This window comes from Xyrauchen texanus, chromosome 31 (assembly GCF_025860055.1).
Source record: "Xyrauchen texanus isolate HMW12.3.18 chromosome 31, RBS_HiC_50CHRs, whole genome shotgun sequence".
Lineage (NCBI taxonomy): Eukaryota > Metazoa > Chordata > Actinopteri > Cypriniformes > Catostomidae > Xyrauchen > Xyrauchen texanus.
The window spans coordinates 12,167,650-12,184,692 of record NC_068306.1 but is presented as its reverse complement, the minus strand read 5'-3'; positions in this window follow the sequence as shown (position 1 = coordinate 12,184,692).

Here is a 17,043-nt window from a genome sequence, read left to right as displayed (position 1 = left end):
TGTAATTTATCTTAAAAAAAGATTTGGGTTGGTGGACTCATTTCAAGTGGAGCAGTCGAGACTGGAATAACAGCCCCAACATTTCTGCTTGTATTTCACAATGAAACATGCCAAATTACATCATGTTATTCATGGGTACTTAAACTCACACTCGTGTATTGGGCTGTTCAGCTGACAATACAACCGACTTCTACTGGCACACAGTGGGGGCTCACTGACCTGTGAGCCCAATGTAAGTTATGCATAGATGACATCACCACAAGCTAATTTAGGGAAATAAACATCTTGTCCTACTAGAAATGTGAGCAAAAAATGGCCCTTTCCTGTTCAAGGAACCTCTGATTTTGCTATCAATGTAGAGCCAATAGTGGATGTAATTACCACAGCACAGAATAAGTGGTGGGTAATTTATCATGCATGTTTTTACAATAGACATATTTATCAAATTGTCTAGGAAAGGTGTGATAGTATTTTTTCTAAGTGATCAGACTAGACATTTCCTCCTGGTAGATGATAAAACAGGTAAAAATAAAATAAAAATGGCGGGCTCTTTTGACTTGGGCCAGTGAGCATCTATCTAGCAACTACCCAGAACACCTTAGCCATGTGGTGGCAAATTTTGCACGTGCAAGCACCACTAAAAGTGTAGTATGTTAGAACTGTTTTTGAATTGTTACTATATTATTTGTTGTATATTTACTATAGATAATGGCAAATTAGAATAGCAAGATGCCTGGTATCTTTGTGAGATTTATGAAAAATTATTTCTGTTCTTGTTATGACCAGCGTGATGAATGCTATCATCAAAAAATGATAACAAAACCATTTTGGTTGCTCGGCATGTCCACCTTTTTTTGTGTCCCATCTTTAGACCTTATATGCCTTTTTCTGACCTGTCAGATTTCTTCTCAAACTTCTTTATTTGGCTAGTCTTGATTAATGGCAGACTTTCTACTGGGTAAAACTTAAGCTTTCATCTCAAGCCAAGTCGGATTTAAAGGTTGGTTCTGCAGCTCTGACAGAAATTTGTCACAGGAATCATACAAAATTTGTTTTCTTTTTTCTCCGTTCTGCTTTTTTACTTTTTACATCTAAAACATGCAGAAAGTGATGTTAGCCAGAATGTTCCATTAGGGCTGGGCGATATCTAAAAAATTATAATCGCGATATCTAAAAATTGATAATCGCCTTAAAAATATCCTAATATACATTTCTATCATCAACCCCCCCTGCTGAGTGTCGGGAATATTTTTGCTTGATTGATTTTGCTTTAAAAATTCAGCCTCGTCACATTTGGCAGGTGATGGCTAGTTTCACACCATGGGCTACTGTTAAATATATTTGCTATCCGATTACATGAACCATGTATCACCCAGCCATATATTCCATTCACGTTCAGTGTATGGAAAAAAGAAGCAATGAAGCAATGAAAGTGAATAGTGACAGAGACTAAAATTCTGCCAAAGATCGCCTTTTGTGTTCCAACAACAACATGAAGAAGGTGAGCGAATAATGTTTCAAGGAGACACACTTATGACCTCACATACTCACAGGGGGGCCTGGATAGCTTAGCGAGTAAAGACACCACACCTGGAGTTGCTAGTTCGAAGCCAGGGTGTGCTGAGTGACTCCAGCCAGGTCTCCTAAGCAACCAAATTGGCACGGTTGCTAGCGAGGGTAGAGTCACATGGGGTAACCTCCTCGTGGTCGCTATAATGCGGTTCTCACTCTAGGTGGGGCATGTGATGAGTTGTGAATGAATGCCGCGGAGAATAGCATGAAGCCTCCGCACACGCTATGTCTCCGTGGTAACACGCTCAACAAACCATGTGATAAGATGCACGGATTGATGGTTTGAGGCAAGTCACTACGCCACCATGAGGACTTATAGCACATTGGGAATTGGGTATTCCAAACTGGGGAGAAAAGGGTAGAAAATCCCAAAAATAAAAAATAAAAGCACCCAGACGCACTCTTTTTTTTTCTTCTCAACTCAACCATTAAAACAGTGCTAGTCTTGATATATGATCTCAAGGTCATGTTTGAGGAGTTAGTGTGGTGGGGGTAATTTTGACCTTCGATGGATTGGGCAGGTGTATTGTTGGCTAAGGTTTCTTTTATATCCATGAGTCCCCTCTTTGTATTATGGACTGATTTCATCTTAAGCTTGGCGAAGTGATTACAGTTGATCAAGGCCTGCAAAATTACAGTCCTGCCAAGAGTTTGGCTGCTAAAATGTATTTTACAGTCACTGTGGCATGAAGGTTAGGTGTTGTGAAGGAGAAGAAAAAATTAATTCTTTGGTTGGGTTGACTTGGGGTGACTCAGATCTGTTGGAATGACTTAGTATAAATGTGCTACAGGGATTTTAGCCAATTATAAAATACTTATAATGTCTTTTTTTGTGTTTCTCTGTCTCTTCCAGTACCCGTAATAAAATGTAATGCCAGCCAAATGTCCTTTTAAGGCCTAAAACCACTGTTAAAATTGATCTATGTTGTTTAAAGTCACATTCTGCCCTCTATTTCTGCACAGCTGTCATACCCACAACCAAACTAACCAGGTGAATTTTTAAATACACAAGAAATTTGAGTCTGATTATTCATGCAACAAGATGTTTGTTGTGTTGACCAGCAAGACCCCATTACCATTAAAGTTGAAGGTTTGCATGCACTTGACTAATCAATGTACACATGTTTTAATGAGTTCTTAAGTAAGAAAATATGCATAAGCTTTTGTTGTAAAACTGGAGACAAAGACATAATTATATAGTATATGTTATGTTACAGTAGAATAATCTTAAATGTATTACACCTGTTTCATTTAATTGCCTACTAAATGATTCCATTGTGTGAATGCCCATATCATACATTAAAATTAGATGAGAATATGTGTTATTTTAGTCATAACACTGCAGTTCATTTAGTTTCATTATGGTATTCTAGTGTGACCATGATGCAATGTTTCTGACCAGTTTAAAGCCTGTCAGTGCACAGATACTGTGACCGAGAGAGACGCTCGCCTCCCAGCTAGTTATGTCTCATGCCTGTTTTTTTTTCGGTCTCTGAAGGTTAACACTGAACTTTGATTTGGGGGGGGGTCAGACCAGCCTGTAGGGTGCACGGTAAAATAGATTTTTACAAGGCTCTAAACGGCCAGGTTGGAGCAATTTCTGGTGTTGTCTTGCCTTTTTGCTGGCCTTTAACACAATAAGCATCAACTTGATGTAACAGAAACATCACAGAAATGCTTATCTGCAGTCAAATCCAGAGAGGCCAACAGACTTTGTGTGTTAATGCTAAACTTGAGGTTTTCATGAAGTCTTGGTTACCTGATCTTTACAGTCTGGCTGGGAGATGTTTGCACATATGATGCATAATACAATATCATATTTATGAACTGGAATGACATAATGTTTCCGAATTTACTACTTTATTCACCCTTGAATCAGATAACTTTGAGATGGAGATGAACTTTAAAGTCTTACCTGAATGGGATGTGCTTATTTGCTTTTCTTCCTAAAATTGTAACTCTAGTATTCTGTTACTTTTCCACCAATTCTCTCTGCCTTAAAGCTTTTTGCATGTTCACACATATACCCCATCAATTGAAATGTTTTTCTTGGGCTTTCCAACATCCCGTGGTTATGCCATATTCAATAAAAGTAAAGCAAATCTCCCATCTTCACTGTAGAATGCTGATGAGTATGTCCACAGCTGTATATTTTTCCAGCTGAAACGGATCATACTTTTTATCAAAAATAAGCATCTTTCACAATTTTCCAAGCCTGCCCACCAAACCTCAACAAAGGTCTTGGGCGAATATGTAATGAAAAACATAAACCATCTGATATGTAACACTAAGTTTCGCAATATATTTCATGTTAGGATCTGCACTGTTTTCCAAAAGCGTCATATAGCTGTAAATGTTAAGCTATGCAAATATTCCTTAAATTACTTTTTAGGGGAAAAAATATTAGTTGGCTCATGTCCAAAAGAGTGGCACGGGCTTGTCCTCTTAATGATGGTTCTCTTTAATGATTCCAAAAGTAGCTGTCAGTCTATTTTAGATTTATGCAAGATTCAAACAAGTTCTGTAGTTTGTGTTAAACCCAATCCCATCTTGGAGTGAATACAGGTAAAGTGGGGCACTTTATGTTGTTTTTAATGTAGCTACCTGTATAAATTAAGCTGAAGTTTCCCACTGAATCCGTTATCCCACCTTACCTTTGTTCCCCCTATAGCATACTGCTGATTTATATATGAAAATGCACCAAATCTGACCATTTATTCTGAAACATACGTACATACATCCATACAAATTAAACAGTCTTTTGTGTTAGATTTAAATTACAGGTCCCAAAACTAAGCCATCTGATGAATGTGATATTCGCTTCTGTGGTGTGAAAGCTGGCATTCTGTAATGTTTTCTGTGCAATATGTGCTGGCATAGTTCAAATGCTTAATGTTTTTGCTCGGCTTGTCGTCTCTAGCATCAGGGGTTTGTCGCGAGCTAGTGTTCTCTGTTTTTCTCATCTGGTGCAGAACAAACGTTACAAGCAGTCACCTCCTGACCTGTTGATAAAAACTGCTCCCCCTCATGTGCATGCACACACTTACACAGGGTGGCTTCCATTTTCGTGCCCAAGGCTTGTAACCTCCAGCACAACACAAGCCAAACTTTCAGGACCATTCGACACAAACTTTGCTAAATATGAGAATTAAATTGCCCTAGAACATACAACTTAGGGACGGGTCACAATAGTTTAGTCGTCTCACAACTGACTGTGTCTTTAAACCTGTACTGTTAAAAATTAAATTTTCAATGTACACTTCTTGAGACCCCAGCTTTCTGTTCTATTCCAAATGTGCTCCATTCAGCTTTTTTGGAAACTAGCATAGTCCTCAAAGAAGACCTACATTTTAGTATTCTCCACATGTCGTTTCACCTTGGTGCATGCTAACAGGGCATAGTTACATATTTGTGTTTTGGATCATGTCTGTCATTATTAATAAGTATTTGCTGTTGTGTTGTGTCTTTGAACAGTGAGATGGTTGGTTGAAGCAGAGCTGTATACTCTTTGTTTTGTTGTGGCAGTTTGAGAAAGGTTGGCCTGATGGCTGATGCAGGAGACTTCTACGCGGTAAAAGCAGGCTATTAATTTTACGGTTGGCATAGTGCTGACTGCAAGTAAGATGGATGTTTGACAACCAGCTAAAATATATTCCTATGCCAGACAAAGATGTCTGCCCTCATCCATAGTCCAAATTTACCTTGTGATTACCTAGATTCAGGTTTGCAATAAACCATGGAAAATTTGACCAGAAGCTATTTAATTTGCCTGTCTCTTGTTATTGTCAGAAGGTAAGTATTCCGATGTGTTCTTTTTGAGACAGGCATGTGCTGACTGGCTTTACATATATCCTTTTTCTGACACAATGCAGTTGTGTGTTCAGTGCATAAACCATATTTCACATTTTAAATCTAATTTTGTGTACAAATATCTTGATTTTGGGTAGTCCAATTATATTTTGATTCAAGAAGAATATTCTGAGAGAAGAGATACAGTATCTGCACTCTATTTCAGATAGAGTTTACTATCTTTCACATTTTAGGAAAAGAAAGCTCTTTTATTTAAGGAGTTCTGATCTTTTAAGCTCTTGGCAGATGAACAGTTATTACAAGAAAAGTGTCCATGCCTGCAGTGGGTCTTTTGAGGATTTGTGCCGCAGTATACCTTATGGAACATCCCTTATTCCCTGCAGTAAAATGCTGCCAAGCGCTGTCAATTCAAACAAATCTGAGAAGGTTAAACAGAACTGTAGGCATGCTTGACTGAACTCCTAAGATTTAACAAGTCTTTCTGTGTTTTTAAAGGCCTGCCCCCCAAAAATGCTATGGCCTTTGATAACATATTCCTGCAATTCCTGATTTTATGGCAGGAAAGCAGTAAAGTAGGAAAACCCCCACAAATAGCCACCAGTATCATACATTGAGGTATACAGTATGGTGGTTAATGTTATTGAATCATAGAACTAAAGTATTCAGTCTCATTTATGCCATAATGACATAATATATGATATTAAAAATGTTGTTACACAATTTTATTGGTTTTTTTTTTGTTTTGTCATTTGTTATATATCATGGTGTGTGTCTTCTTGTATTTGTTTGTTTTGCACAAACATAAATATAATTACACACCCAAAACAAAGAAAGATCAGAATTATCTTTCATTACTTGATCGCTGTATGTACAGTACATATATTGTGAAGTGTTTTAATACAGCAGTACCTACACCTAATTACATCTAATATAAAATAGTACTAATATTAATTGTGATTCATGAATTGAAGTGGAAATGAAGCCTGGTAATGCATTTTGACAGAATTACTGTAGTGCAGAGGCAGAGGCGTTTGGATCCATTTGCAGTAGTTTATTAACACAAGTGATCAAACAGAGAGAAGCAGACATAAACAGAAACAGGCTCTGATGAAGGGACAATGCAGTACTCGTAATCAGACACAGGCAAGGGTCAGGGCAGGCGGCAAGGGTCAGGGCAGGCAGCAAGGGTTCACAGAGTCGAGAGTCCAGGCAGAGATATAAGGTCCAGATAGTAACAGGGATAAGGGAATAACGCTTGGTAATGTTAGCTGAGCAAAACAACACTTCGCAAAGTGACAATGAACGGGGCAGTCCAGATATAGGGGAGATAATGATGAACAGGTGACGGTGATGAGGATAATCAGGTAAACCAGGCAGGGATGGAGATAGATAATGGCCAGAGGGAAAGATGGGAAGTGCAGTTCTAAAACTCCGGGGAGAGGGAGCGGATGAAACCAGCAGGAGGCGTAGCTGAGCGCTCCGTGACAATTACACATCATTGAAAAAAACAAAGCACTTTTCTTAATTGTTTTTCCAGAATCTTCAAAAGTGCCACAAGAAAATATAGTATAGTAAGTGGAAGATCACATTGGTATTTAGTGAATCTCTTTCCTTTTCCTCTCCCTTGTGCCCCCCCCCCCATGCTACTTAAGGCCTGTATCTTTCATTTCATTCACTTGACAGTCCTAATGAGTATCCCTGTGCATTTCGTATTAAGAGAATATTTATGTGATACAGCCAAAAGAGCAGGTTGCCACAAAAATTAATAAAACTTCAGACTAATGGCACTTGTACAATACTCCTCAGATCTTTAATATATGGAGAAAGTTAGCATTTCCATTCTCAATGCCATTTGCTTTTCTGGTGCTGGTAGCTATTAGCTTAAACTCTCAAAATGCGCTAGGCTGAGGTAGATTGCATAAGTCAGAATGTGCATATAGGTGATGGAAACAGCTTATTCGCAAAACAATGTTGTGTTTTGACCATTTGTGCAACAAAGCAATTCTTCAAACATACCCCTTGACATACATAAGTGGTTAACACACAGCTTGTTGTTAAAGTGGGTCCTCACAATCCGGCAGAACATTTATGAGCGCGGGCGCTACCAGGTATGCGAAGGCTGGTGGCGTATAGGCATAGCAGCCATTTCGGCCCTCATTATGAGATATTACACTCATTCTGCAGCCTCTCCTGGCAGCATTTAATAAAATGAAGTACAGTACAATTGCTTCAATACTGCAAATACAACTCTCCCCCAAAGAAAGGAGGTCATTCAGTTGCTCCATCATGACAAGGCGGGGTCTCTCAAGATGATGCACATGATGTAGTGGATGGAAACATGCAATGGTGTGCATTTTCTTTAGTCAAGTTTTTAGAAATGTGCTTAAAATGTGTGAAACATTTGCTTGGAATCCCAGCTAATGCTGATTGGCTGATGGCATCACAAGAATTTGTAGTCGCAAGCCCTTCAATAGTCACTGTCCTTAGCTATGATGTGAAAAGCCCATTTCTTACTTTTTAGAATTCCCCCCAAAAATCGTCCACTGGTTAAGTATTTGCATCTACCAGCAGGGCTAACTGGGCCATGCTAACCATCTTAAACCCGACCCCTTGGTTTTACTCAAACCTGACCACATGTTGGGTTGTCATTAAGCCATGCTCTTCCCCTATGGTGGTTCAATTTGTTATGTGGAAGTCTTTAATCATTTGATTATTAGTGCCATCCAACTGCAATCTCTTCAGGCTGCCCTACATAATTGGGGTACAGTAATTTAGATATCCTCTGGCCCTTCCCATGCAATTAGCATAATTTGATCTAGACGAAAAGGGCCTAGGGCAGACACCTCAACTGATAGCATTTATTACTCTTGGACATCAGCCATTTGGTTTAGATAGTGAGGGCCTTTTCGCCAAGGACAGAGCCTGATATGACCTCTCATATGCAGTGTTGGGCAAGCTACTCAAAAAATTTAGTTAGCTAAGCTACCAACTACTCAACATGCAAATTTGTTAAGCTAAGGTAAAAGCTACACTTCAGAGAAAGTAGCAAGTTATGCTACAACCTACACGCCAAAAGTAGCTTGCTACATTTGAGCTACTTTATATTTTTTTACATCTTATTTATATCCGCAGATGCACGGAGCATACCGTAATAGACAAAGCATCTAAAAGATTTATTCAAATAATGTTTATAAAGCCATGGTACAGTATACTACAGTTTAGTGCAATACAGTATACAAGTATGCAGTATGGTACAACACATATGTGCACATAAAAAACATAACATTTAAATTCATATTTAAACACGCTACCTATACAAACCAATGTGTTCAACATGTAAAATCACTATTTTTACATTTTATTTTTCATATTTATACTAGTACCTCTACAAACCTATACTCATTTAAAAATTATTACTTTTTCACATTACTGTAAAAAACTGCATACATAAAGTATACTATTCATCTTATCCTGTAATTCTGTGTTTAGCTGTTGTATTTCTGTATGTATTGGAAGCTTTTGATAAGAGGCCAAATTCCTTGTGTATGTGAGCACATCTGGGCAATAACAATGTTATTTCTTATGGTATTAGATGGTAATGCCATGGTACTTTGAAATACATCTACCATATTTATGTACCATTCTGTATTTGCATGGTGCTTCAAAGTACTTCAAAGAATACAATGTTATTACCATGGTACTTCGTTATATGATTACCATGTTTATATAGTATTGAATTAACACGGTGCTCTCAGGTAATGGTACATGTCCAAAAAACATGGTGATGCCATGGTGATTTTTTATGTGTTTTAGTGATTAAGTGTTAAGTGTTTTTATAATCTTTTGGTTGGAAATTTAGTTTACCTGTATAAGTCGTTTACAAGCTGCACACGTGTTGAACATTATAAAGGTCTACTTCACCACTGGCAAACAATAGGACACATTTACAGGTTTGGTTTCCATTGATTGTAGATCCACTGCAACTAGTGTTCTCTTTATTTTCAGTATTTTTTGTAGCGAAGCTACTGCGCATCACCGCTTATAATGTGGTTCAGGCTAAATAATCGAGTAGGGTGGCTTCTGTATGGAAGTGTTCTTCAGGAATTGCAGGGGAAATACTGTATAGCTCTGACTTGGGAAATAGGTTATGTATTTTTCTTGCTACAGTAAGGCATCAGTATCTGTTGACTTTTTTCTAGACTATTGTTTTTTTTATGCACTAACTAACTCCAGGTCCATTAGCACTTTATATAGATGCCGTTCGTGCATACTATAGAAAGACAATCTGCTTTGGATTATATTTTGTGTTCTCGGATAAGCCGAAGAGCCTTTAAAGAGGCCCTATTATGCTTTTTGGGATTTTACCTTTCCTTTAGTGCGTAATGTAGCTTTTTGTGCACTGCAAAGTTACAAAGCTCAAAGTCCACGCAAAAGGGAGTTATTCTCTCCCACAGACAACACAGCTCAAGAACTACAATAAACGGGAGTGGTGGTGGCGTAGTGGTCTAAGCACATAACTTAGACCACTAAGTTATGTGCTTAGACGGTCTAAGTGGTCTAAGCACATAACTGGTAATCTGGTAATCAGAAGGATGCTGGTTCGAGCCCCACAGCCACCACCATTGTGTCCTTGAGCAAGGCACTTAACTCCAGGTTGCTCCAGGGGAATTGTCCCTGTAATAAGTGCACTGTAAGTCGCTTTGGATAAAAGCGTCTGCCAAATGCATAAATGTAAATGTAAATGTAGTCCAGCCATTTCTTCCGTAAAGTATCTACTTCACTATGTAACACGTATAATGGCCGCCTAAAGGCTACTTTGACCCGCCCTTTAACAAAGGTAGTTATAGCCAAGGCCAGGATGAGCTGGGTTAGTGCTTTCGCCATGTCGAGAAGACATTGTTTTCTTCACTGCAAAAGCAAAACCTCTTTATTTGGACTTCCAAATGCAGACGAATTGAAGAATCGGTGGTTGAAATTTATTTATATCACTATTCCTCAGCAGTACAAACAATGCCAGATTTTCAAGATGGTTACTCCTGAAAGATGGTTCAGTTTCCACTTTGTTGGGACAATCTGGGGCTTCAGGATCACAACCTATAAGTATGTTTGATTATTTGTGGATTTATTTGCTACCAGTTCAAATTTGGAGTTTTGTGTTGTAGCTACAGTGTACACCCAGTGCACAGCTATATAACTCCGCTAACCTGCTAGCTGATGTTAATGTGTTTAAATAGATTTGCTAATCAGCTGCGGGCCCACTTTTACCTACAATTGTGCAGAATTATTCAGATTGTTTGTTGTTCTTGTCATGAATAGTGATCAAGTGTGGAGATAGATACATTTTTTTGGTAAGGGTTTACGATTCATCTGTGGGCTGGCTTTTACCTAAAACCGTGTAATAAAATATATAATTATATAATTACAAGCTGTAATGTTACGGCCACTATCCTCAGTAGTCCACGGCTAACTTGCTCACTAACTCTCTAATACCCCCAGTAATGTCCAACCGGGAGTAAGCCTCGGTTATCCTTTCAAAGCTCGGGTGAAAAAAGTTTGGCTACTCCCATTCCAGCAAAAGATGACTAACTTTACTTGAAGCTTTGTTCGGTTCACAATAATCAACAGTGTACTTGTAAGAAAGCTACAAAATTAAAATTTACCACTGTGAAACAAACTGCTCAAGTCGTGCTTGCGAAGTTAGTTCGGGTCGATCAGCTTGTTCTTACAAACTTTCAGTTACTGGCTCAAACTGGTACGGCAAAAACCGACGCCACTGTTACCATATTTACAATAGCGTTTACAGCTGCTCAGGAAGCCTTAAACCCGGTTATGGTAAGTGGCATTAGATTTCCGACTCAAGCTTTAAGCGGTTGACCAATCCCAGGGCCAGCTAACCAATCAGAGCAGACTGGGCATTTCGGAAAAGGGGGCTTTAAAGAGACAGGAGCTACAACAGAGCGTTTCAGCCAGAGGTTGAAAATAAGGTCTGCAGCAATGTAAAGAATTAGAAAAATAGTGTGTTGTTTGAACATTTAAGCATGTAAAGCTATTCTAGTAGACCCTCAAAATAAATGTATGAACCTGTAAATTAGCATAATATGGGCTCTTTATATTATTTATAGAAAAATCTCTTGCATAAACTGTTGGACTGTGTCGCATAATCGAAAACATACAGTTCCTTTCAAGTTCTCTAAAATCATTTGAATGACACATGGTTTTCATATGCGATTTGAATAGGCCGTTTTCACGATGATCAAGGGTGTGATGTCCCTCTTGCTCAAGTGCAATGTATTGGGTAAAATATTGTGTATTCATGTAAATGGACTGAAATACCCTTCAAGGCAGATGTTTTTCACATTGAAATGTGTGAAGTTGCGAGAGCTGAACATTTTGAGAATTTTCTACTAACTCTCTTCAGTCATCACAGCAAAGCTTAGTTGTGTCAAATGGGATCAATATGACATATGACCTCTCACCCGCCTCTCAGAACATGAGCTGTATGTCTGGATTCTCCTCTCCATATCTCCTGTGAGAGCTTCTAAGGAGTCTGAATCACAGCCCATCAATCCAATCTTGCTGAGGCAGTTTTAACCCTCTCTCAGCCATCTGGCAAGTCGAGAGGAGACCTCTTTCAGCTTCTCATTTGCACCTCAATGTCTGCTTGGATGCTTCAAAAACCAGAAGTTCTCATTCAAAGGAACACCAAACTGAATTGTTTTCAAGAGACTCCATTTTCAACTCAGGGGCTAGCTCTCAAAAATATATTTTTCCTCAATATTCTTTTCTCAGTTGTCTCTATACTGATGCCCTTAATCAAGAGTTAAAATTGTGCCTATTACTTGCAGCTCACAGGAAAGAGGAAATAACTGTCCGTATGACCATTTTAATACAAAGTGAATACATGTATTGTACATACACAAGAACTTAAGAGAACTTCTTCAGTATGCTGATATCAACATGAAAGGGCACGAGAGGCACCCACATTTGAAGGTCTGTTAATACAGGTAGTCCACTAAAATAACTCAGAATTCTGCTCTAAACGTGATGTTTTCACTAAGATTATATACAAGTATAATTAAGAGAAACAATGTGCCATATTTTAGTGCTTTCGTATCTTCCTTGACTTTTTTGCAACTCGTTATCATGCAGTAATACACTGGCAAAACATTTGATGTATGTCATTGTAACGGCCTTTCTATTATATATGGGAAGGAGGTAGCAGGAGTCCGCTTCAGCGAACCATTTGAGTGAGTTTATTTACACTGAATGTAATAACAATAGCGTCTTATGAAACTGCTGCTTTTCAGCCTAGCAGTGAAGCTTCCAACACACACACTGCACTCTATGTGCCTCCTCTCCTCTGGCGTCTGGCTCCCTCTTATACTCCTCAAGCTCTCACTGCAAAATTGGAAAAAGCTGTTAGATATAGAGTAATTCCCTTCAGGTAAAAATCATTGCCGCTTTCATCCCCTGAACTCGTTCTCTATTCACAAACCAGTGCTAGGCCATGCCCCCATCACCACAGTCATGAAATCAGAGACCCTGAATCAAGTGCTCAAAAGAGATGCATATTATGACCTGGTGTAAATGCTGATGTCTTGCTTGTGCAGGTGTGATTGGATCAGCTGAAACACATCTCAAAACCAGATGTAAACAGGGTCTATGTCTGTGACAGTGAGCAGCCCATATGTACACACTTTTCACTTATTTTAAAAATGTCCATAGGCATTTCAGAATATTCTTCAAAAAAGTGTTATAGGCCTTAAATCAAACCAACCAGATCCGAGATTAATCATAACATTGAATTTAACCAGAAGCAAAAAAAATATTGTTGTGATGAATGATCTCTAGATGAATAATCTAGATCTCGGTTCTAACATAATGTGAATGTTTTCAGACACAAGAGTGGCTCTAGTACTAGTACATTTTGAGCTGTGACATTACATTTGAGCAACATGCATGTACGAAATGTGACATGATGCAACTTGAGGCCAATTCTGGATTTTATTTCTGCACTGCAGTGTCTGAAACCACCTCCCACGTGATGCAGACATCCACATCTGGCACTGTTTTGTAGGTTCACCTAACAATGAACTTTCTGCCATATTTTGCTCACCGTTCTGTTATGATTTTCTTCCTTCCATGGAACACAAAATGCAAATTAAAATAATAGTTAAGTAGTAAAATAGTTAATATTAATGAGGGAATGAAGACTGGGGCTGTGAAGCTCCAAAATGTCGTAAAAGTGGTCCATATGACTCCATAATTCTCCTGTAGTGATACAATAGCTTTGTGTGAGGAACAGACTGGAATTAAAATTTTGATTTACTTTTTATTTTCACTGATTTACTGGTAAGATGTTATTTCTGCATCTCACCTCAATTGAGTCTCCTACCCACACCACAAAGCATTATGGAAGCATTATAAGAGAGAAAGACTTTACTACCAGGGGCCGAGCAATCAATTCTTCTGCCTTCAAATTATATATCTTACTGTCTCTACCACATTCTTTCCACAATCATTTTAGTGTAATTTTTTGTTGTATTTTATTGTCATGCACTCAGTCTCTTTTATTCTTGTTCTACCTTTCACCCCCTCTCCAAATGATTCATCCACTTCTGTTTTGTAGAAAAGTGCTTGCACATTTGGCCACAAATGTTGTTTTTCTCAAAAGAGAAGCATTCCGATTGGCAGACCACCTGTGAGTGATCAGGAGGGTCTTTGCTGGAGGGCACAGGCAATGATGAATTGGGCTTCACTTAGGTTGTTGTTTATGGCTTTTTTATGGCTGCTGGGAAGCCATAGAGAAGTTATTCTCAAATGGTGAAATTACTTACAGATCTTAAAATTCTAAACAATCCTCATTGCAATAGTTCTTATAAATGTGATAATTGATTGCTTTTTATATCAGTATTTTATCTCACAGAGGTGCTGACAGGGCTGTACTGCAGATAAAGCAGTAGAATGTAAAACAATCTATTTACTTTCAGTTACCTTAAGTCTATTCAAATGAACAAGATTTTCCTGAAAATGTGAGTGTTGCTTGCTGTCCAAAAGTTGTCACCACAGTGTTGTGGGTTAGGGCTGGGTTAATAAAAAAAATCTACTTTTCAATTAGTCGTGTTTTCATTTCAATGATCCTAATATTTATTTTTTAAATCAGGAGATTGATCTTTTACTCTATGCCAGGGGTTCTCATTACATCCATCACGGTTGACCAGTTGATAGTAATAGAATCAATGGTTGATCTTGTTAACAGGCCAAAGGGAAGAGTAGAGATAAACAAATATTAGTATAGCCGAAATATACCCAAATTAATCAGAATTTAAACAAATCAAGAGCTAGTGAATCTGAATCTAATTGGTAAAACTGTATCAATAACCAGCTTTTGGGTTGTGTGCAGGATGTTGCTAAGGTGTTCTGAGTAGTTGCTAGATGGTTGCTTACAAAGTCGAAAGAGCCCAACCCCAAGTCTCTATGATATTCTGATCCCTATGTATGGATCGGGTCCCTCTGATCACCAAGTAAAGTAATCAAAGTGTTGGTTTAACCCAGCTACGCCCCTGCCCCCCTCCCTTGTTATCCCCTGTGTTGCACGTCCATGTTGTAGACATGATGTGTTAGAGTGGAATGCTCTCTTTGGCATAGTACATGCTTTGCCATACACGGCCACTAGAGTAGGAGAGTACCAAGAGTCTTCAGACAGTATACTTTGTCTGAACCCAAGATCAATCACCCATGTCATAACCATGCAGCTTTGAACATGAGCTGTGTTTTGAAAACCGGACACCATGGTGCCCTCAGGATATGGCAGTAGTTCATGAGCAGACACTTTTCAAGTAAGACGATTTCAGGAGTCTGGTTTATGTTTTTTGGGTTGTCTTAAAGGGGTCATGACATGAGAAACCAAATTTGCCTTGATCGTTTGGTATATAAGAGGTCTTTGTATCATTAAAACGTCCTGCAAGTTTAATATTTTAAGACGTCCTCCCCATTCTAAACGAATCATTTATTTAATCAAGCTCAAAATACAGCTCGTTCTGGATTCATGGTTAGAAGTGACGTGTCGGTTAGAAGTGACGTAACAGCGTTTGCATATGACCGCCTCCAGCACAAGATAACTACGATTTAAGCGCAAGACAACTACGCTCATTTCAGTATCGCCGTGCACCTCACAAGTGTTCAGTCGATGGACAGCGAGCTCTGACAGAGACTACTTGTGCACAGGAAAATTACGATGCCACACAGATGTGCTGTTCCTGGCTGTGGTCAAACAAAACCTCTGAATAAGCTGCCGAAAGATCCAGACGTCAGGGAAAAATGGATGCAGTTTATTTTTTGCGGACGTCCCAGTCACGGCAGTGTTAACTTAAGCGTTTGTTCTGTACATTTTAAGGATGACTGTTTTGAGAACACATCTCAATATGATGCTGGCTTTGCCAGAAAACTGTTGCTCAAAGATAAGTCCGTGCCGACTATTCTGGGAACAACGACGACGCAAACTGTAAGTAATCTATTTTAAACTTTAAACTACTTTTTAAAGTGCAATTTCATTCATTATGAATAATCACAGTGTTTTTACTTAGTTTACTTGCATATTGTTCTGGCTGGGGGCGTCAATAATTGATACATAGGCACTGACGTTAGCCAATCATAACAGTGGGCGTTAACACTGAAGTCTTAAATGGAAAACGCCCCCAAAACAGACTGTTTGAATCAGAGGATGAGAAACAGGGTGGGAAAAGGTCATAAATCACTAGATTTTAAAAGTTTTTCTTAAAAAAAAATATATTAATACTATAATTGCACCTAAGGGAACATAATAATACAATAAAAAAAACCATGTCATGACCCCTTTAAATTGAGGGAAAGTGCATCAGCCATTTTGTTAGAGTGAACCTGGTTAAGAGCAGTTTGACCTTAACCTTTCCTGAAGGCGAGGAGTGTGTCCTTTCTTTAGTTTCTTTATCCATTTTTCTTTGTCTCCTTCTCTTTCCCTTCCTGCCTTTTTTTCTCTTTTCAGCATTTTCTGATAAATGATACCATATTGCCATGATGCTTCATAACCAAATGTCTCCAACCAACCTTCTATATTTTAATCTAATTGAGTATAAAATCTTTTATTCAATGAAATTTAAGATGACAGAATCTTCACATCTGGGCTGAAGTAATCTTTGCTTTGATGTGAATGTGAGGTCATATCCTCAGCATTTATGGATCTTTTTGTTGGTTTTAACCTGTAAATCACATCTTTTGTTTTGCAGACTTTCAGCCAGCAGAGTCCATTTGTTGATATATCTTTGTAAGGACAGGAAGTAAGCCAAATTTAAATATAATTACATATTAATTTAGTTGGCTGGCTGTTAGGTAATGGTTCAGATTCAATCATTCTGATGAACAAAAACAGCTTAAACCATATTTCAGATGATTTTCTGATCGTAGCTGGCATTTCAGCCTGGTCTGTTTTTGTTTTAGATGGGTTTGGGGCACTTAAACAAAGTAAATAAAGCATCTAAGGGGGATGTGATATCACTGAAAGTAAACACGGTGTTCTCGTCATGATCAAGGGGCTCACAAAAGGTTGAGCAGTGCAGAGAATGGAGTGGACAGGTGCACGCACTTCTGGAACGCATGGTTGGCAGCTTTTTCCAGTGGCTTGGC